The sequence below is a fragment of the Phocoena sinus genome, chromosome 2, assembly GCF_008692025.1.
Source record: "Phocoena sinus isolate mPhoSin1 chromosome 2, mPhoSin1.pri, whole genome shotgun sequence".
NCBI classification, from domain to species: Eukaryota; Metazoa; Chordata; class Mammalia; order Artiodactyla; family Phocoenidae; genus Phocoena; species Phocoena sinus.
This window is the reverse complement of record NC_045764.1, coordinates 156,150,797-156,173,684: the sequence shown is the minus strand read 5'-3', so window position 1 is coordinate 156,173,684 and position 22,888 is coordinate 156,150,797. Positions and strand designations below refer to the sequence as shown.

The 22,888-nt window shown below is 40.1% G+C and overlaps 1 protein-coding gene across 3 annotated transcripts in view; it reads right to left on the bottom strand.

Moving 5' to 3' along the window:
- The window catches only part of TSHR (thyroid stimulating hormone receptor), a 168,718-nt gene that overhangs the window by 75,413 nt on the left and 70,417 nt on the right, over positions 1–22,888 (bottom strand). The window lies entirely within an intron of this gene.

The window sequence follows — 22,888 nt, the reverse complement described above, 5'->3', positions numbered from 1 at the left end:
CCATTACCTTGATCTTATCGTCAACTTGCTGCAGTTTGGAAATAAATGACTGACAAGGAGCTAATTCTTCTCAGGATCATGATGTCTTTGTTGCATATGCAACCAAAAGTTTGTGCCTTTTCTTCCAGTTTGCTTTTTTGTTACTTTTCAGAAGGCGGAAAGTGGTTTCCTTACTCAATGAGACCTCTTTATGCATTCCAGTATGTCTCCACCTTGATCCTCCATTTTTTATTGTCTTTCTTTGTTATAGCAACTGCTTGAATAGAATTCTGTATGGAGAAAGGTGTACTTACTGTTCTAAGCTGGCTTTGCAAAAAGCCAATGCCTCACCATGCTTATCCTCTCCTCCGCGGGTCTGTTTTTGCCATTTAAATGTTGGTAATTACACATTGTTCATTTGCTACCTTTTTAAAAGGCATCATACTGAGATTGTGTATTTTTCCTCCTAGGCTGCAGGGTTTTTTCTCAGTAATTTCTTTCCTTGATCTATGTACTCTTTGAACTACTAATTTTTGCAGTGATTGAAATATATTTAGAATTTCTCGTTTCTGCTTCTGCATGACTGGAGCCTGGAAGTCACCCCTCCCTCCTAACAGTAAGCAAAAAGTTGAACAGACTGAAAAATCAACAGCTCTTCTTGGATCTGTGGGACAGGGGAAGACATAGGGCAAACCATTGTCCCCAGGACTGGAGAGACAGGTAAATACAAGGAGTCCCTATTTCCCAGAGCAGAGACTCGTGAGCAGAAACTATAAGGGGGAACCAGTGCCAGGGTAGGGTAGGAAAACCTGAGCTGTGATTGACCAATTGCCAGAGGTGCAGTGCAGACACCTCTGAGAGTTGGAAATTCTAGGAGAACCTAGTCACAGGCAGACCTCCACAATTTTGTGAGATTGACCTCCAGGAGTTCCACAAGGTTCTAAGAGTAAACACTAGGGGAAAATCCCTTTGTGCTTCTGTCACAGGGAGGGGAAAAGGAACCATCTGGAAATACAGTTGACCCTTTAACAATGGAGGGGTTAGTTAGGGGCACCAATGCCCACACAGTCGGAAATCCACGTATAACTTTATAGTTGGCCTTCATTATCTGCAGTTCTACATCTGCTGATTCAACCAACCACTGCTGGATCAAGTAGTGTTGTAGTATTTACTACTGAAGAAAATCCACGAATGAGTGGACCCATGCAGTTCAAAGCCATGTTGTTCAAGGGCCAACTGTACATCAGAGCACTCTGTTCTTTTTAACAAGGCCTACCCTCAGGGGAAACTAGTTATCCAGACCCTGTGGAAGGGAAATACACAACTCCAGCTCACTCTAGCCATTCTGTCCTACCTAGGGGGGAGAGAAAAAAACTGAGAAACACTTGTGAAGTTCACAGTCCAGAGGCATAGGCTCACTAAAATACCTAATCACAGAAACATAGAACACTTCCCCTCCCCTGACATCTTATCACCACGTTACTAAGACCTATTTATAGCCATTCCTTTTACCCAGTACATCATGTCTGTCTATCAAGAAATACATCTGTAACTTACCTAATCAAAGCCTCAGTAAAACCAAATTAATTTATAAAAGGGGGCAGAGGGAGGCAACCTGAATGATAAAAGGGTAGATTGTCAGACCCTTTGCAACATAAAGTGCAATATGCCTTCATATGATTCCAGAAATTCAGGTCCCATATATTACCTGTACTCCCTCACAGGTCTCCCACTTACATTCCCTTAATTGGATTGATTAAAAGCCTGTTGGTCCAGATCCAAGTTTCTGAAGTTAAAAAGAAATGAGAATAACAAGTCGTTGGGACTAAAATCTCCCAGTAAAACTGGACCATGCCTAAGAAAAACAAAGGATAAGGTACACACCTGTTGGGTATCACCCGAAGAGACTTACTTAAGCTCACAGATAGTCTTACTTATAGAGCATGTCCTAAGGCATGGATATTGAGGGCATATTTATCTAAGATTTTGCACGCTGCTTGTAGGTAATGCGGACTTAATTTGTAACTTTCATTGGTTAAAAATTGGGGGGTTTATTCTGTCTTTAAAAGTAAAGAAACTATACTTAATTTAAAAGAAAATTAGAGTAACAATGGTTTCAGAGAAGTTTGACTTGGAACAGAAATAACATCTAAATTCAATTTAATAGCCTTTGGTTAAAGTTTCAAATAATGTTTATATCGTTTTCCAATATATGAATTTCTGAAATTTGTAATACACGTTTCTTGGATTCTCTCTTTCTCTTTCACACACATAAACACATACACACTTTAAGTCAGAACAAAGATCTTTTACCTACTACTGAGTTAGTTGTAGTTGATGGAGTTCAGGACACACTGTCCCAAAACATATTGTGTTGGCATACTGAATACTTTAAGCCGGAGGAATCTGAGAAGCAGAGGTGTAGGAAGGATTCTCTGACTCCCCTTCACACTCTGAAGCAAGCCCTAAGACCCTCATGTGAGAGGTGCCCTCCCCGGAGGAAAGGAGCAGCCTTATCACAGAAGACAGAGGGGATGCCGAGGGATTCTGAATGAACAGACCTTGCAAGTTTCCCCTAGTTTACTATTCTCAGCTCATACCCCTTTGGCCTATCACATTTTCCCACCACTTTCCTATCTTCATTAAACCTAGCATAAGAATGCTCAAGTTTAATCACTTCTTCAAGTCTTCATTTCTTCATAAAGGCTCCCATGTCATGTAAAACTTGCATTAAATATATTTGTATGCTTTTCTCTTGCCACTCTGTGTTTGGTTACAAAGTCCTAGCTGAGAACCTAGAGGAGTAGAAGGGAAATATTTTTTTTTCCTCACCTACATGCAGAACGTGTTTTAAAAGACAATCATTTTTGAAATGCTAACATTTTGCTTGATTGCACAAAGAAGATATTCTTCTCAGCCAGATTTCTCATCAAAGAAAGCCACCCATATAAATGCACTGATAAGAATTACGTATCTCAGTACAGCTGTCTTACTAATGATACAATATGCACAATATTCTTTCCATTGTCTATATTTTCAAAAGCAGAACTTTATTCAAAGAATTTTGTGACATGTGATTACTGCTTTTTTTTTTGCTTTATGCGGGCCTCTCACTGTTGTGGCTTCTCCCATTGCGGAGCACAGGCTCCGGACGCGCAGGCTCAGCGGCCATGGCTCACGGGCCCAGCTGCTCCACGGCATGTGGGATCTTCGCGGACCGGGGCACTAACCCATGTCCCCTGCATCGGCAGGCGGAGTCTCAACCACTGCGCCAGCAGGGAAGCCCGTGATTACTGCTTTAAAAGCAGATGGGAGAGGAAAGAAAGCAAATGATTGTAATTATTTGGCCAAAATATTTTATTTTACTTTCAGAATACGTTTTGAATATTTTTGGAAGATAAAAATACGTATCTAAGAGTATATTCTTTTGATAAAAACATTAGAAAAGCTTCAAGGTGTTATACTATTATCCAAAGGATTAGCATCAAAATAGTGTTTATTTCGTATGAAAATACACCAGGTACAGAAGAGACTCTGCTTTTTTTTTTTTTTTTTGATGGTTCAAAATAAGAAGGCAATGATTATTCTCTCTAAAATAGAATGAAAAAACTCAGAAGGCTTACTTTATACAAATAGTATCGGTATTTACTATTAATGACTAAGGCATCGCATATAAGTCATTGGGGAAAAAAGTTTACAGCTATAGTTTTGTATCCTAAGTGGACTATGTACATTTAATAGTTAAACAGGTTGGCTTTAAGATATGGAAATTACAAGAGAGAATAAATATTTAAGCTGCTGATGTAATTTAATTTGTTTTTCTAAGACTTATTTAACCAAGAAGTATCAGTGAGAATATGACTTAGAGTCAAATGTTTCCTTTGGGCTTTGAGCAGGCAAGATTTATATTTCTCAAATATCTGCATTTGGAAGCTGCAGTGCAGAAATCGAAAAGCATGTGAGATGCCACTGATTGACTTACAGATTTTGCCGGACAGGATCCAGTTTTAAGTACCGTCTTTGTTCTTGCAGTAGCGATGGAAGAGGGAAATCTGATTAATGCTACTAAAGAGAGCAGATAGTTCTCTATGTTCCAAAAAGAACAGTTAGCGCAATTAAATTTTTCACGGTAATCTTGCATGATAGTAGGCTCATTTCACTGAAATTATATCAACACGTAAATCCAATCAACATTCCAGCGTCTTGTATTTTACAAGGTTTCTGGACTCATAATACATAGTTTTTGTGTCAGTGTGTACATGTGGGTGAGGTTTTAATTAAGCAATGCTTCAGGTTTCCCATTACAGCCTTTACTTGATAAAGAATGTGGAGTATGAGCAGATGAGTCAGACTGAATCTCATGAGTTGAGAATCCCTGCTGATCTTCTTTGCCATGGCTGAGCTTGTGTGGTCCAGAAACACCGAACTTTCCACCTGCGTGTCACATTTTTGGTCTCTTGGCAATCAGGCTGAGAATATTTTATTTTTTTAATAAATTTATTTATTTATTTTTGGCTGCATTGGGTCCTCATTCCTGTGTGCGGGCTTTTCTCTAGTTGCTGTGAGCGTGGGCTACTTTTCGTTGCGGTGCACAGGCTTCTCACTGCAGTGGCTTCTCTTGTTGTGGCTTGTGGGCTCTAGAGCACAGGCTCAGTAGCTGTGGCGCACGGGCTTAGCTGCTCCAGGGCATGTGGAATCTTCCTGGACCAGGGCTTGAACCCGTGTCTCCTGCATTGGCAGGTAGATTCTTAGCCACTGTGCCACCAGGGAAGCCCAGGCTGAGAATATTTTGTGATTCTGCACCAAGCTTGTTTGTTTAATATTGTCATTGGCATTTCTTTCTGGTGTTTTTTTTTTTTTGGCATCCTAACTACTGGACTGCCAGGGAATTCCCTTGTCATCTGCATTTCAAGGGCTCCTTTTTATTTATTTTTTTAGTTAAAAAAAATTTTAGGAGAAAGTATTTTTTATTCAGAATTACATTAATTCTATTTTTAACAGCTTTGTGGAGGTTAATTGACATACAAAAAACTATACATGATTAATGTATACAATTTGATGAGTTTGGCCATATGCACCCATATGGGTTTCATGCACCCATGAAACGACAATAAAGGTAATAGACATATCTATCGCCTCCAAAAGTTTCCTGTGTCCCCTTTTCTTTGTTTGTTTTTTCTTGGTTTTTGCGTGTGTGTTAAGAACATTTAACATGAGATCTACCTGCTAAACAAATCTTTAGTGGACAATACATTATTGTTAACTACAGGCACTGTGTCGACTAGCAGATCTATAAAAGCTACTTTTTATTAAATACCTGTATCAATCAACTGATAATTCATTTAGATGTGCCAAGTGTGACCATAAAAAGTACTGGAAAGTACTGGCAGTAGAAGAAGAGAGAATTGGTGCAAATAATCCAGATACTTATATACTGTGAAGTTGTACACTATAAACCGGACAATATTAAATATGACATTTATTGTTTTCCCATTGTTTCTACTTGGCTGAGAAAAAAATTCTCATTGGTGAATTTGTTTTACCACTGTGCAAATTTTTTTTTTTTTCTAACTCTGTGGTGAGTTGTGAGAGAGTGCAGCAAGCACAGGGATTAATATCAGGGATGTAGACCCAGAAGAATCACACAGTCAAATAGTTGGCACTCTTTACATACAGGCCGTATGTTTAAGTATGAACAAATTTTAATCTGTACTGAGTTGTGTTTTCTGTTTTTGGTGGTAGGGTGGGATTTCAGTCAGGGCTGCTGCTGAATTATTTACAAACAGTACAAAAATACCAGGTGATGCCTGCAGCACAAGGTGTGAGACTGCAATACCCAGATTCCAGAGGCGCCTGTGAGTCATTATTTTGGGACAGACAGTTTCCGTTTGGGCTTTAATTTTTGTGATCCGAGACCTAGAAACCCAAGCAATGGCCTGACAGATCTGGCTTATGGAAATTGTCCAGCTTACGTCATCTGGGAGAGAGTTTTCTATTTATGATGCTTGGTTTCCAGATTGAAAAATACATATTTAATTTAGTTTTATTTCATTTGGGATACTTATTGTATTGAAATTTTTTCACAAGTATAATTTGTGTCCAGTAAGATGCACAAATCTTAAATGTCTACTTAGCTACTTAAGGGTATACCAGTGTGTCAATGAAAAAAATTAATCAATAGTCAGTCTAAGAATGAAATGGAAATTTTTATTTGAGCCAGTCTAAGATTGATAACCCAGGACACAGTCTCTCAGAGAGCTTTGAGAACTGCTCTGAAGAGGTAAAGGGGAAGGCCAGTATACATTGGATTTTGGTGAATGGGGTATATACAATCAAACACACATCTCAGTAGAAATTTGGTGCTAGTCACAAGGAACAGACGTCTTAGTTAATGGTTTAGTGCTTTTCTAAGTATGGGAAGATGCAAGAATCCAGGTTTATAAAAAATTTCCCCTGAAAATATCTATCTGAAGGTCTGTTCTGCCAGTTTTCCCAAAGCACAGAGCGCCTCTTCCTGATCTTCGCCATGAATTCCTTTCAAGGTGTATTGCAGGTCAGCGACTGCAATGGCTAATGTGTAGACCTAGATAGTGGACAACATTCTTGCTTTCTTTATTTTTATTATTATTTTTTTTTGCAGTACGCGGGCCTCTCACTGTTGTGGCCTCTCCCGTTGGGGAGCACAGGCTCCGGACGCACAGGCTCAGCGGCCATGGCTCACGGGCCCAGCCGCTCCGTGGCATGTGGGATCCTCCCAGACTGGGGCACGAACCCGTGTCCCCTGCATCGGCAGGCGGACTCTCAACCACTGTGCCACCAAGGAAGCCCAACATTCTTTATTTTATAATCCCTTCCCTTTCGGTCTTAATTTCAACCAAGGTTTGGGAGGCATTTCATGAGCAATTTGTCCCATGGTGCTAGGAATGCTCATCCCCAGGTCAGGTGAGCATTTCGTTGATAGGCCATTCAGTGTGCTGTTACTGAAGTAGGCCCTGTTAACAGTAGCCAAAATCCTCTGGACTACCTGTCTGTCGGGGTCCAGGAAATGGTTCCCTCTTGTTGCTTCTTCTCATAATTAGAGTTACACTATTACAGCAACTGATCTTATAGAATTATAAACTTGATCAATTAGGTTTCAAGGTGCCTAATCATTAATTTTATCTGAGTCTCAGTCACACATCTGGTAATATAAGAAACAATAATCTTGTACAATTAGGCAGAATACAAGTAATATGACTAGTAATATTAGTAGGTCATCAGTTAAGTATTTAAGCTAAGAACTTCCACAGGGTGTGGGCCAGTATCTCCCCAGGTCGTGTGAATAGTCTGTTCCACACCAATCGCTATCTTTAAGGGAAATGATACACTGGCAATGTACATACAGTTCACCAGAGATGTCTGCACATACAGGGGAGTAGTGAGTCACTGTGACTCCTTCTAGGATTGAGAAAGGAATGTTATCTTCCGAGGAGTTACATGGCTGGCGCCAGAAGGAGAAAATTGATCTTTAGGGTTGAGCAGTTATCTCTGCTGTTGGGGAGGTCTGGTTAACATATAATGTAGACACACAATGTGCACTAGAGGGGAGGGAGGAGGCCAAAGGGCAGAGAAAAATTTTATGTTTAAATTTTTCTTGTCTTGCCTTAAAATATGAATTTTTATTTCATCCAGTATAGGTAGGTATGCTTATACTTTACATATATGAACACATACATCCATGTGACGAGGACCTAGATCAAAATATAGAATATCTCCATCATCTGAGAAAGTTCCCTTTTGCCCTTTTCCAGTCAGTAACCCCATCCCTCTCAGATTGCCCTTTTTGTTAACTTCACATAAATGTAATCATACATTAGCCACCCTTTTCTGTCTGGCTTCTTTTGTTCAACATAATGGTTTTGAGATTCGTCCATGTTGTTGCCTGTATCAGTCATTCTTTTTTATTGCTAACTATGAATACACATCATTTGTTTATTCATTCTCTAATTGATATTTTTCCAGTTGGGGCTATTATGTTTAAAGCTTCTATGAACATCCGTGTGCAAACTTTTTATGGGCATATACAATCATTGCTCTTAGGTAAATACCTAGGAGTGGGATTTATGAATCATAGGTAAATATATACTTAATTATAACAAAAACTGCTGGTTTCCAAAGTGACTGTACCATGTTCCCTCTTACCAGTGATGGATGGGAGTTCCAGTTAACTCTGCATCCTCACCAACACCTGGTATTATCTGTCTTTTAAATTTTAGCCAGACTGGTAGATGTGTATGTAAATACCAATTGGTATTTACCAATACCACATGATTGGTATTTTTAACTGCTAAAGGATTTGGAGATATGCACAGTCATGTAAAAAAGTATATTTGTAAACCCAAGTGTGAAGGTTAATTTTGTGTGTCAACTTGACAGGGCCATAGAGTGCTCAGATATTTGGTTAAACATTATTCTGGTTGTGTCTGTGAGGGTATTTCTGGATGAGGTAAACATTTGAATGAGTAGGCTGAGTAAAGTAGATTGCCCTCCCCATTGTGGATGGATCTCATCCAATTCATTGAAGCCTTGAATAGAAAAAAAAAGGCTGTATAAGAGAGAAATTTCTTTCTCTCTTCCTGCCTATCTTCCAGCTGGGACACTGGTCTTTTCCTGCCTTTGGACTCGGACTTAACTGGAACTTACATAGAGTCTCTCCTGATTCTCAGGTCTTTGGACTCAGACTGGAAATATACTGTCAGCTCTCCTGTGTTTCCAGCTTTCCAACTGCAGGTCTCAGACTTCTCAGCCTCCATTACCATGTGAGCCAATGCCTTATTGTAAAAAATCCTTCTCCCTCTGCCTATGTCTCTGTATATAGAATATATATGTATGTATTTTGTTTCTTTGGAAAATCCAGACTAGTACAACAAGGATGTAAATTGAAAATGATAAATATCTACATAGCTCTGAGCCAGGCACTATGAAAGTACATTACATTTATTATTTCATCATCATAACAGCCGTGAGAGTTATGTAATATTATTATCCCCATTTTAGAGATGATGATCTGAGATACAGGAAGGTTAAATAACTTGCTAAAAGCCACACAGCTGTTCAGTAGGAGAGCAGGGTTTTAATCACAGGCAAAAAGACATCAGATTCTTCAGTATACACGACTGCTGTTCTGCAAAGTATGAAATGTAGATGATAATAATAATACCTACCTCATAGGATTGCCGTGAAGATTTAACAAATTATTGTTAGAAGCACCTAGAACAATGTCTGGCACATAGTGGTTGAACACTAGATGAATTGTTTTTTTAAAGAAATAAAAACATACAAATCTGTTTGCCAATTTATTAATCGATGATGAGAAATACAACTGTCACATGGACCAGAGTAGTCATGATGCCAAGCCCATGTTTTCTTGTGAGCAGACTATTGTAGGGAACCAAGACAGATTCAGAAGATTGCCTGTAGAGCATGAAATCCATCAAAAGAAGGAGATGAACTCATTTTTTTAACGCTCTCAGGCTAAGAGAGCCTAACATCACCACTTCTTACAAGGAATGACCTTGCCTGTGGGATCACAGCACTTTGCATTCACTGGTTTAAGTTTCATTTGTCTTGGACATTGACTAGACAGGAGCTTCCACAATTCTCATGTGTGGCTCCACTTTCTCTCTGCGTTTATGGCTGATCAATTCTCTGCCAGATGGATATTTTCTTCAACTAGATTGCGTGAGGTTGTTGTATTTCCTTTAAGAGACTTTATATATCTCTATTATGATCCATTATGTGTTACTTTAAAAATTTCCTCTATTTCATTTGTTTCTAATTTACGAGGGAGCATTACACTGCAGCCTCAATATGATTGGGAACATTTTATTACAGAGCCTTGGACCACTGTTTACTTTGTGTGGTAGTCTTACTTGGTATGTAAATAAAAGAAAAAATGTAAACGGTTCCCTTTAACATCTCCTCAACCCTCATGGAGCATTTTAGGCTTTGAGGAGCACTGTTTAAAACCTATATATTTGTCTAAACCTTGTTATTTTATGGATGAATAATATGAGGAAAGGTTGAGTGACTTAAGTTCATATAATAAAGTAATAGCAGTCCTGCAAGCCTTCCACTATAAAGTATACATACATATGGTGTTCTGAAACGACAAAACCATAGGTTCTTTCCTTTGTTGTGAAGGTGTGACCCGAGGCACTTCAGGAATCAACACATATTTAGTACTAGACATATGTTGAGTGTTTACCATGTTCCAGGCACCACGCATGGTGAGGGGAATGCAATGATAAACAACTCAGATGGACATCCTGCCTTCATGAAGCTGAGACCAGTGGAGGAGCTAGACATTAAAAAAGCTATTTAATACAGTTAACTTACTAGATTATTATCATTGTGTTAATGCTATGAAGGAAGAGCCCAGATCTGTGGAAGTGCATAAGAATTCCTCTCCAAAGAACTGATTAAAGCTGAAACCAGAAGACTATAATTTATAACAGAATCTGAAGGATTGAAAGTGTCAGTGAAAGAAGTAGGGTGATGGACTGGGAGTCAAGGCTTTTTGAACCTTAACCAAAGAAGGGTGATGATATTATCCACTCTTCTCAGTTATTATGAGGAGAAATGAAAAGTGAATTATATATCACACAATACTGAATGAATGTCAGGAATTATAATGCATGAGGTCTTATATAAAATGATGCCCATAAACATAGCTGGCCTCCAGTCTGTACTCCAGATAAAAGCACTTGGTGAGGGCTTCCCTGGTGGCGCAGTGGTTGACAGTCTGCCTGCCGATGCAGGGGACATGGGTTCGTGCCCTGATCCGCGAGGATCCCACGTGCTGCGGAGCGGCTGGGCCCGTCGGCCATGGCCGCTGAGTCTGTACGTCCGGAGCCTGTGCTCTGCGGCGGGAGAGGCCACAACAGTGAGAGGCCCGCGTACCGCAAAAAAAAAAAAAAAAAAAAAAAATTTCTTTTGTTCCCTTTCTCTCTCATCTCCTTTTGGAACTCCAATTACATGTGTATTAAAGACTTGATTTTGTCATACAGGTCATTGATGCACTCTTCATTTTTTTTAATATCTTTTTTCCCCTCTGTACTCAATTTTGGATATTTTCTATTGCTAAGTCTTCAAAGTCTTAATTTTTCACTTTGTAGTGTTTAATGCTATTAAGCCCATCCAGTTAATTTTTCATTTTATGTATTTTTAACCATAGAATTCCATTTGGGTCTTCTCCATATCTTCCATTTCTCTCCTCATTATGGTCATGTTTTCTTTTCTTGAGTTTCTTTAGAAGACTTATAACAGAAAATTTGTGTCATTGTCTGTTAATTCCATCATCTCTGTCATTATGGGTCTGTGGTTATCAACTGATTTTCTCTTTTTTATGGATCATTTTTCCTGTCCTTTTTTTTAAACTTTTTTTTTTTTTTGCAGTACGAGGGCCTCTCACTGTTGTGGCCTCTCCCATTGCGGAGCGCAGGCTCCGGATGCGCAGGCTCGGCGGCCATGGCTCACAGGCCCAGCTGCTCCGTGGCATGTGGGATCTTCCCGGACCAGGGCACGAACCCGTGTCCCCTGCATCGGCAGGCGGACTCTCAACCACTGAGCCACCAGGGAAGCCCCTCCTGTCCTTTTTTTTTTTAAAAAAAAATTCCTATTGCTTAGAGAGATAAGATAATGTGGAAACTGTTACTTAAGGGAAAAAAAGATTTACTGATGTCCACTGTGGTAGTAAAAAGATGGCCACAAATTTTCCTCCCCTTGAATTTGGGCTAGCCTTGATTGCTTGACCAAAGAATGTGGTAGAAGTAGTGTTCTTGCATTTTGTGGTTAGATTAGAAGATGTCTTGAAGCTTCTGCGTGGGTGTCTTTGAATATTCTCCTAGAGGGCCCTGAACTGTCATGAAAGAAGTCTGACTACCCTGAAATGAAGAGTGTAGGAGCTCCAGTCACAGTCCCACCTGAGACCAGCATTCAGCCATCCCCACGAAGCAGCAGACATGTGAAGGAACACACCTTGGGCTTTCCAGTGACACACGCGAATACCATTAAGTGAACTCTGATGATGCCATGAGAATGATTCAGCTATATCTTATCCTACCCTGATTATAATTTAGATTATATAATTCCTGATTATAATTTAGATATAATAAAATGGTTGCTTTAAACCTCTAATTTTTTATTGCAATAATAGATAACTAAAATACCCAGTCAAATATTGTGCTATGAATTTTACATATATCACATATTGCTAAGAGTAGCCACATCTTATCATAATAAACCTCACCAAGCTGAGATAAATGTAATAGGATTGATTTAATAAGCACCTGCAGAATGACAGAAGTTGAGCTTCATGTCCACTGTTCTCTTTCCCTCTATTATTTCTATCCTGGTTGCAAAGTTACTTGAAAACTTGGGTAATAACAGAGTTTAATAACCTGTAAAGAGGCAAACTAGAAATGATTCTTCTCCATGTAGCATTGTTAGTGTTTATTTTACCACCTGTGTTCCATCAGTACAATGGGGGAGAGAGTTTAACTGCCTTTTGACTGGGCTGGCCAATCTCAACTCTGCTAATAACTGTCTCTGTGACTTTAGGTGAATTTTAAACTCTCTGAGCCTCAATTTTTTTTCACATGTGGAGAATAGTATCTCTTCTCATTAACCCACAGGGTTATAATGATCACCAGGTAAAACAACCTAACTGAAGTTAAATGAAAATTTTCTGATTGTGATTATAATGGTATTAATAGGTATTATAATTAACAAGCATTTAACTTCTTATATCATAATATTTGCCCTCCCAATTATAGGGATAAAGAAGTGGTTTGAAGAGAACAGAGGTCTCTCATTTTCAAACTGAAATTGATTCTGATTTAGGGAATAGTGAAAGGTAGAGGTTGAAATTAGTTCAGAAATAACTCAAGGCCCCATGTGACCTAGGCTCACTGCAATGTCACTTTCAAAGAAATACTGTTAAGTCAGTAAAAGGAAGTCCTGTCTCTACTTGTGGGAGTTAGTTAGTGTTAAAGGGGAACCATTCTTTTTTTTATTTGAACTATAGCTGATTTACAATGTTGTAGCAATCTCTGCTGTACAGCACACTGACTCAGTGATACACACACACACACATATATATATATAGACACTCTCTTTTTGATATTCTTTTCCATTATGGTTTATCCCAAGAGATTGGATATAGTTTCCTGTGCTATACAGTAGGACCTTGTTGTTTATCCATCCTAAATGTAATAGTTTGCATCTACCAGCCCCAAACTCCCAGTCCATCCCTCTCCCTCCTTTGGCAACTGCAAATCTGTTCTCTGTGTTTGTGAGTCTGTTTCTGTTTTGTAGATTGGTTCATTTGTGCCATATTTTAGATTCCAGATATAAGTGATATCATATGGTATTTGTCTTTCTCCTTCTGACTTAATTCACTTCGTATGACAATCTCTAGTTGCATCCATGTTGCTGCAAATGGCGTTATTTCATTCTTTTTAATGGCTGAGTAGTATTCCATTGTATATATGTACCACATGTTCTTTATACATTCATCCGTTGATGAACATTTAGGTTGTTTCCATGTTGTGGCTATTGGGAATAGGGTTGCTATGAGCATATGGGTACATGTATCTTTTTGAATTATAGTTTTGTCCATGTATATGCCTAGGAGTGGGACTGCTGGATCATATGGTAATTCTATTTTTAGTTTTCTGAGGAACCTCCATACTGTTCTCCACAGTGGCTGCACCAATTTACATTCCCACCAACAGTGCAGGAGGGTTCAAAGGGGAATCATTCTTTTTTTTTTCTTTTTTTTTCTTAACATCTTTATTGGAGTATAATTGCTTTACAATGGTGTGTTAGTTTCTGCTTTACAACAAAGTGAATCAGTTATACATATACATATGTTCCCATATCTCTTCCCTCTTGCGTCTCCCTCCCTCCCAGCCTCCCTGTCCCACCCCTCTAGGTGGTCACAAAGCACTGAGCTGATCTCCAAAGGGGAATCATTCTTAATCTTCACAACACATCTTTAAAAGCCCTTCGTCTGCTTCTCCCTTCTTTCAAACCCACTCCTGATGAACCTCCAAAATTCTCTATAAAGTTTCTTCCTCCCTTCCTTTTTCTACTTCATTCCTTCCCCAAAGTGTTGGGTTATACAAAGTGACCACCTTATTGGTTGTTTGTGCCTCATTTTTATTTTATTTTATTTAAATTAATTTATTAATTTATTTTGGATGTATTGGGTCTTAGTGGCGGCACACAGGATCTTCATTGCAGCATGCGGACTTCTTAGTTGTGGCATGCAGACTCTTAGCTGTGGCATGCTTGTGGGATCTAGTTCCCCAACCAGGGATCAAACCTGAGACCCCTGCATTGGGAGTGTGGAGTCTTACCCACTGGACCACGAGGGAAGTCCTATCTGCCTCATTTTTAGATGCTATCTTACTCCACACATTTTCCTGATTTTGTTCCACAAATCATACAAGAAAATGGCTCACAAGGAGTTTTCCTTGGTGGGGAAGGAGGGAGGCACAAGCTAATAAATATTGTCCTCACTGCAAACAATTTTATTTAAAAAATAACATTAAGAGGGGGACCTTGAAGATAGCGGAAGAGTAAGACGCGGAGATCGCCTTCCTCCCCACGGATACACCAGAAATACATCCACACGTGGAACAACTCCTATAGAACTCCTACTGAAGGCTGGCAGAAGACCTCAGACCTCCCAAAAGGCAAGAAACTCCCCACGTAACTGGGTAGGGCAAAAGAAAAAAACAGAGACAAAAGAATAAGGACGGCACCTGCACCAGTGGGAGGGAGCTGTGAAGGAGGAAAAGTTTCCACACACTAGGAAGCCCCTCCGCGGGCAGAGACTGCGGGAGGCAGAGGGGGGAGTTTCGGGACCGCGGAGTAGTGCACAGCGACGGGTGCGGAGGGCAAAGCGGGGAGATTCCTGCACAGAAGATCGGTGCCGACCAGCACTCACCAACCCGAGAGGCTTGCTGCTCACCCACCGGGGCGGGCGGGGCTGCGAGCTGAGGCTAGGGTTTTGGTTTTGGACGGAGCTCAGGGAGAGGACTGGGGTTGGCGGCTTGAACATAGCCTGAAGGGGTTAGTGCACCACGACTAGCCGGGAGGGAGTTCGGGGAAAAGCCTGCACCGGCCGAAGAGGCAAGAGACTTTTTCTTCCCTCTTTGTCTCCTGGTGCGCGAGGAGAGGGGTCTAAGAGCGCTGCTTAAAGGAACTCCAGAGACGGGCGCGAGCCGCGGCTAAAAGCGCGAACCCCAGAGACGGGCGCGAGCCGCGGCTGAGGGCGCGAGCCCCCGAGACGGGCGCGAGCCGCGGCTGAAAGCACAAACCCCAGAGACGGGCGCGAGCCGCGGCTGAGGGCGCAAGCCCCCGAGACGGGCGCAAGCCGCGGCTGAAAGCGCAAACCCCAGAGACGGGCGCGAGCCGCGGCTAAAACCGCGGACCCCAGAGACGGGCGGGAGACGCTAAGGCTGCTGCTGCCGCCACCAAGGGGCCTGTGTGCGAGCACAGGTCACTCTCCACACCCCTCTTCCGCGGAGCCTGTGCAGCCCGCCACTGCCAGGTTCCCGGGACAGCGCACGGCGGGCCTCAGGCTGGTGCAACGTCACGCCGGCCTCTGCCGCAACGTCACGCTGCCTCTGCCGCCGCAGGCCGGCCCCGCACGCAGTGCCCCTCCTTCCCCCATCCCCCAACCCCCGGCCTGAGTGAGCCGGAGGCCCCGAATCAGCGGCTCCTTTAACCCCGTCCTGTCTGAGCGAAAAAACAGACGCCCTCCAGCGACCTACACGCAGAGGCAGGGCCAAATCCAAAGCTGAGCTCCTGTGAGCTGTGAAAACAAAGAAGAGAAAGGGAAATCTCTCCCAGCAGCCACAGAAGCAGCGGATTAAAGCTCCACAATCAACTTGATATACCCTGCATCTGTGGAATACCTGAATAGACAAGGAATGATCCCAAATTGAAGAGGTGGAATTTAGGAGCGAAATCTATGATTTTTTTCCCTTTTCCTCTTTTTGTGAAGGTGTACGTGTATGCTCCTGTGTGACATCTAGTCTGTATACTCTAGCTTCCACCATTTGTCCTAGGGCTCTATCCGTCCATGACTTTTTTTTAAAAATTCTTTTTCTTAATAATTAAGTTTAATTGTAATAACTTTATTATACTTTACCTTCGTTCTTTCTTTCTTTCCTTCCTTCCCTCCCTCCTTTAGACAACGAATCACCCCAAATTGAGGAGGTGGTCTCAGGGAGCAGGATTTATGATTTTTCCCCCTTTACCTCTTTTTGTGAAGGTGTATGTGTATGCTTCTGTGTAAGATTTTCTCTGTATAGCTTTGCTTCCAACATTTGTCCTAAGGTTCTATCCGTCCCTTTTTTTTTTTTTCTAAATATTTTTTAATTCAATAACTATATTATACTTTATTTTATTTTTACTGTATCATCTTTCTTTCTGTCTTTTTTCCTTCTTTCCCTCCTTCCTTCCTTCCTCCCTCCCTCCCTCCCTCCCTCCTTTCTTTCCTTCTTTGCTTCTTTCTTCCTTCCTTCCTTTCCTCCTTTCCTTCTTTCTTTACTCATACTTCTACTAATTCTCCCTACTTTTTCTCCCTTTTATTCTGAGCTGTGTGGATGAAAGGCTCTTGGTGCTCCAGCCAGGAGTCAGGGCTCTGCCTCTGAGGTAGGAGAGCCAACTTCAGGACACTGGTCAACAAGAGACCTCCCAGCTCCACATAATATTAAACGGTGGAAATATCCCAGAGACCTCCATCTTAACACCAGCACCCAGCTTCACTCAACGACCAGCAAGCCACAGTGCTGGACAACCTATGCCAAACAACTAGCAAAACAGGAACACAACCCCACCCATTAGCAGAGAGGCTGCCTAAAATCATAATAAGGCCACAGACACCCCAAAACACACCACCAGACGTGAACCTGCCCACTAGAGAGACAAGATCCAGCCTCATCCAGCACAACACAGGCACTAGTCCCCTCCACCAGGAAGCCTACACAACCCACTGAAACAACCTTAGCCACTGGAGACAGACATCAAAAACAACGGGAACTACGAAAGTGCAGCCTGCAAAAGGGAGACCCCAAACACAGTAAGATAAGCAAAATGAGAAGACAGAAAAACACACAGCAGATGAAGGAGCAAGATAAAAACCCACCAGACCTAACAAATGAAGAGGAAATAGGCAATCTACCTGAAAAAGAATTCAGAATAATGATAGTAAGGATGATCCGAAATCTTGGAAGTAGAATGGACAAAATGCAAGAAACAGTTAACAAGGACCTACAAGAACTAAAGATGAAACAAGCAACGATGAACAATGCAATAAATGAAATTAAAATCACTCTAGATAGGATCAATAGCAGAATAACTGAGGCAGAAGAACGGATAAGTGACCTGGAAGATAAAGTAGTGGAAATAACTACTGCAGAGCAGAATAAAGAAAAAAGAATGAAAAGAACTGAGGACAGTCTCAGAGACCTCTGGGACAACATGAAACGCACCAACATTCGAATTATAGGGGTTCCAGAAGAAGAAGAAAGAAAGAAAGGGACTGAGAAAATATTTGAAGAGATCACTAGTTGAAAACTTCCCTAATATGGGAAAGGAAATAGTTAATCAAGTCCAGGAAGCACAGAGGGTCCCATACAGGATAAATACAAGGAGAAACACGCCAAGACACATATTAATCAAACTGTCAAAAATTAAATACAAAGAAAGCATATTAAAAGCAGCAAGGGAAAAACAACAAATAACACACAAGGGAATCCCCATAAGGTTAACAGCTGATCTCTCAGCAGAAACCCTACAAGCCAGAAGGGAGTGGCAGGACATACTGAAAGTGATGAAGGAGAATAGCCTGAAACCAAGACTACTCTACCCAGCAAGGATCTCATTCACATTTGATGGAGAAATTAAAACCTTTACAGACAAGCAAAAGCTGAGAGAGTTCAGCACCACCAAACCAGCTTTACAACAAATGCTAAAGGAACTTCTCTAGACACGAAACACAAGAGAAGGAAATGACCTATAGTAGCGAACCCAAAACAATATATAAAATGGAAATAGGAACATACATATCCATAATTACCTTAAATGTAAATGGACTAAATGCTCCCACCAAAAGACACAGATTGGCTGAATGGATACAAAAACAAGACCCTTATATATGCTGTCTACAAGAGACCCACTTCAGAACTAGAGACACATACAGACTGAAAGTAAGGGGATGGAAAAAGATATTCCATGCAAATGGAAACCAAAAGAAAGCTGGAGTAGCAATTCTCATATCAGACAAAATAGACTTTAAAATAAGGACTATTAAAAGGGACAAAGAAGGACACTACATAATGATCAAGGGATCGATCCAAGAAGAAGATATAACAATTGTAAATATTTATGCACCCAACATAGGAGCACCTCAATACATAAGGCAAATACTAACAACCATAAAAGGGGAGATCAACAGTAACACATTCATAGTAGGGGACTTTAACACCCCACTTTCACCCATGGACAGATCATCCAAAATGAAAATAAATAAGGAAACACAAGCTTTAAATGATACATTAAACAAGATGGACTTAATTGATATTTATAGGACACTCCATCCAAAAACAACAGAATACACATTTTTCTCAAGTGCTCATGGAACATTCTCCAGGATAGATCATATCTTGGGTCACAAATCAAGCCTTGGTAAATGTAAGAAAACTGAAATTGTATCAAGTATCTTTTCCGACCACAACGCCATGAGACTAGATATCAATTACAGGAAAAGATCTGTAAAAAATACAAACACATGGAGGCTAAACAATACACTACTTAATAATGAAGTGATCACTGAAGAAATCAAAGAGGAAATAAAAAAATACCTAGAAACAAATGACAATGGAGACACAACGACCCAAAACCTATGGGATGCAGCAAAAGCAGTTCTAAGGGGGAAGTTTATAGCAATACAAGCCCACCTTAAGAAGCAGGAAACATCTCGAATAAACAACCTAACCTTGCACCTCAAGCAATTAGAGAAAGAAGAACAAAAAAACCCCAAAGCTAGCAGAAGGAAAGAAATCATAAAAATCAGATCAGAAATAAATGAAAAAGAAATGAAGGAAACAATAGCAAAGATCAATAAAACTAAAAGCTGGTTCTTTGAGAAGATAAACAAAATAGATAAACCACTAGCCAGACTCATCAAGAAAAAAAGGGAGAAGACTCAAATCAATAGAATTAGAAATGAAAAAGGAGAAGTAACAACTGACACTGCAGAAATAAAAAAAATCATGAGAGATTACTACAAGCAACTCTATGCCAATAAAATGGACAATCTGGAAGAAATGGACAAATTCTTAGAAATGCACAACCTGCCAAGACTGAATCAGGAAGAAATAGAAAATATGAACAGACCAATCACAAGCACTGAAATTGAAACTGTGATTAAAAACCTTCCAACAAACAAAAGCCCAGGACCAGATGGCTTCACAGGTGAATTCTATCAAACGTTTAGAGAAGAGCTAACACCTATCCTTCTCAAACTCTTCCAAAATATAGCAGAGGGAGGAACACTCCCAAATTCCTTCTACGAAGCCACCATCACCTTGATACCAAAACCAGACAAGGATGTCACAAAGAAAGAAAACTACAGGCCAATATCACTGATGAACATAGATGCAAAAATCCTCAACAAAATACTAGCAAACAGAATCCAACAGCACATTAAAAGGATCATACACCATGATCAAGTGGGGTTTATTCCAGGAATGCAAGGATTCTTCAATATACGCAAATCTATCAATGTGATAAACTATATTAACAAATTGAAGGAGAAAAACCATATGATCATCTCAATAGATGCAGAGAAAGCTTTCGACAAAATTCAACACCCATTTATGATAAAAACCCTCCAGAAAGTAGGCATAGAGGGAACTTTCCTAAACATAATAAAAGCCATATATGACAAGCCCACAGCAAACATCATCCTCAATGGTGAAAAACTGAAAGCATTTCCACTAAGATCAGGAACAAGACAAGGTTGCCCACTCTCACCACTCTTATTCAACATAGTTTTGGAAGTTTTAGCCACAGCAATCAGAGAAGAAAAGGAAATAAAAGGAATCCAAATTGGACAAGAAGAAGTAAAGCTGTCACTGTTTGCAGATGACATGATACTATACATAGAGAATCCTAAAGATGCTACCAGAAAACTACTAGAGCTAATCAATGAATTTGGTAAAGTAGCAGGATACAAAATTAATGCACAGAAATCTCTGGCATTCCTATATACTAATGATGAAAAATCTGAAAGTGAAATCAAGAAAACACTCCCATTTACCATTGCAACAAAAAGAATAAAATATCTAGGAATAAACCTACCTAAGGATACGAAAGACCTGTATGCAGAAAATTATAAGACACTGATGAAAGAAATTAAAGATGATACAAATAGATGGAGAGATATACCATGTTCTTGGATGGGAAGAATCAACATTGTGAAAATGACTCTACTACCCAAAGCAATCTACAGATTCAATGCAATCCCTATCAAACTACCACTGGCATTTTTCACAGAACTAGAACAAAAAATTTCGCAATTTGTATGGAAACACAAAAGACCCCGAATAGCCAAAGCAATCTTTAGAACAAAAAAAGGAGCTGGAGGAATAAGGCTCCCTGACTTCAGACTATATTACAAAGCAACAGTAATCAAGACAGTATGGTACTGGCACAAAAACAGAAAGACAGATCAGTGGAACAGGATAGAAAGCCCAGAGATAAACCCACGCACATATGGACACCTTATCTTTGATAAAGGAGGCAGGAATGTACAGTGGAGAAAGGACAGCCTCTTCAATAAATGGTGCTGGGAAAACTGGACAGGTACATGTAAAAGTATGAGATTAGATCACTCCCTAACACCATACACAAAAATAAGCTCAAAATGGATTAAAGACCTAAATGTAAGGCCAGAAACTATCAAACTCTTAGAAGAAAACATAGGAAGAACACTCTATGACATAAATCACAGCAAGATCCTTTCTGACCCACCTCCTAGAGTAATGGAAATAAAAACAAAAATAAACAAATGGGACCTAATGAAACTTCAAAGCTTTTGCACAGCAAAGGAAACCATAACCAAGACCAAAAGACAACCCTCAGAATGGGAGAAAACATTTGCAAATGAAGCAACTGACAAAGGATTAATCTCCAAAATTTACAAGCAGCTCATGCAGCTCAATAACAAAAAAACAAACAACCCCATCCAAAAATGGGCAGAAGACCTAAATAGACATTTCTCCAAAGAAGATATACAGAATGCCAACAAACACATGAAAGAATGCTCAACATCATTAATCATTAGAGAAATGCAAATCAAAACTACAATGAGATATCATCTCACACCAGTCAGAATGGCCATCATCAAAAAATCAAGAAACAATAAATGCTGGAGAGGGTGTGGAGAAAAGGGGACACTCTTGCACTGCTGGTGGGAATGTGAATTGGTTCAGCCACTGTGGAGAACAGTATGGAGGTTCCTTAAAAAACTACAAATAGAATTACCATATGACCCAGCAATCCCACTACTTGGCATATACCCTGAGAAAACCAAAATTCAAAGAGAGTCATGTACCAAAATGTTCATTGCAGCTCTATTTACAATAGCCAGGACATGGAAACAACCTAAGCGCCCATCATCAGATGAATGGATAAAGAAGATGTGGCACATATACACAATGGAATATTACTCAGCCTTAAAAAGAAATGAAATTGAGCTATTTGTAATGAGATGGATAGACCTAGAATCTGTCATACAGAGTGAAGTAAGTCAGAAAGACAAAGACAAATACCGTATGCTAACACATATATATGGAATTTAAGGGAAAAAAATGTCATGAAGAACCTAGGGGTAAGATAGGAATAAAGACGCAGACCTACTGGAGAACGGACTTGAGGATATGGGGAGGGGGAAGGGTGAGTTTTGACAGGGCGAGAGAGAGTCATGGACATATACACACTAACAAACGTAGTAAGGTAGATAGCTGGGGGGAAGCAGCCGCAAGGCACAGGGATATTAGCTCGGTGCTTTGTGACAGCCTGGAAGGGTGGGATGGGGAGAGTGGGAGGGAGGGAGACGCAAGAGGGAAGACATATGGGAACATATGTGTATGTGTAGCTGATTCACTTTGTTGTAGGGCAGAGACTGACACACCATTGTGAAGCAATTGTACCCCAATAAAGATGTTTAAAAAAAATAAATAAATAAATAAATAAATAAATAAGCAACAAAAATTAAAAAAAAAAAAAAAAAACAACAAAAAAAAAACAAAACAAAAAAAAAAAACATTAAGATGCTTTCTTACCACAGTTTAAAAATCAATTACTTTTTTATAAGGCTACAAACACTCAGTTCTCCATATCATGAGACTCTCTTGGGGTAAGCTTTTCTAATAGCCATTTTATGAAATCATTTCAACTGGATGATAAAACGAGTTGCCTCAAAATGGCCAAACACTAATTTTCCCCTCATGAAATAATTTACAAGGTTTCATTATTATTTCAACCTTAGGGATAAGCTTTATGTATTACTACTGTATCTGATATCCCATTAAGGCAGACTGGAATTTGTGTGTGTGCAAGAGCAGGTGCTATTAACATTGTCAAGACATCAACATATCTTGGAATAGATTTTTCTTGTTTTAGAAAGAATCACTGGATTTTCCTGTCTTAGTCCATGTTGCCCAGAAGCAGACCCTGAGGCAAGGATTCGTGTGCAAGTGATTTATTAGGGAAGTATTCCTAGGGGAAACTGTAGAGGGACAGAGGGAAGCAGGACAGGAAAGACTGAGAAGTGTGTGTGTGTGTG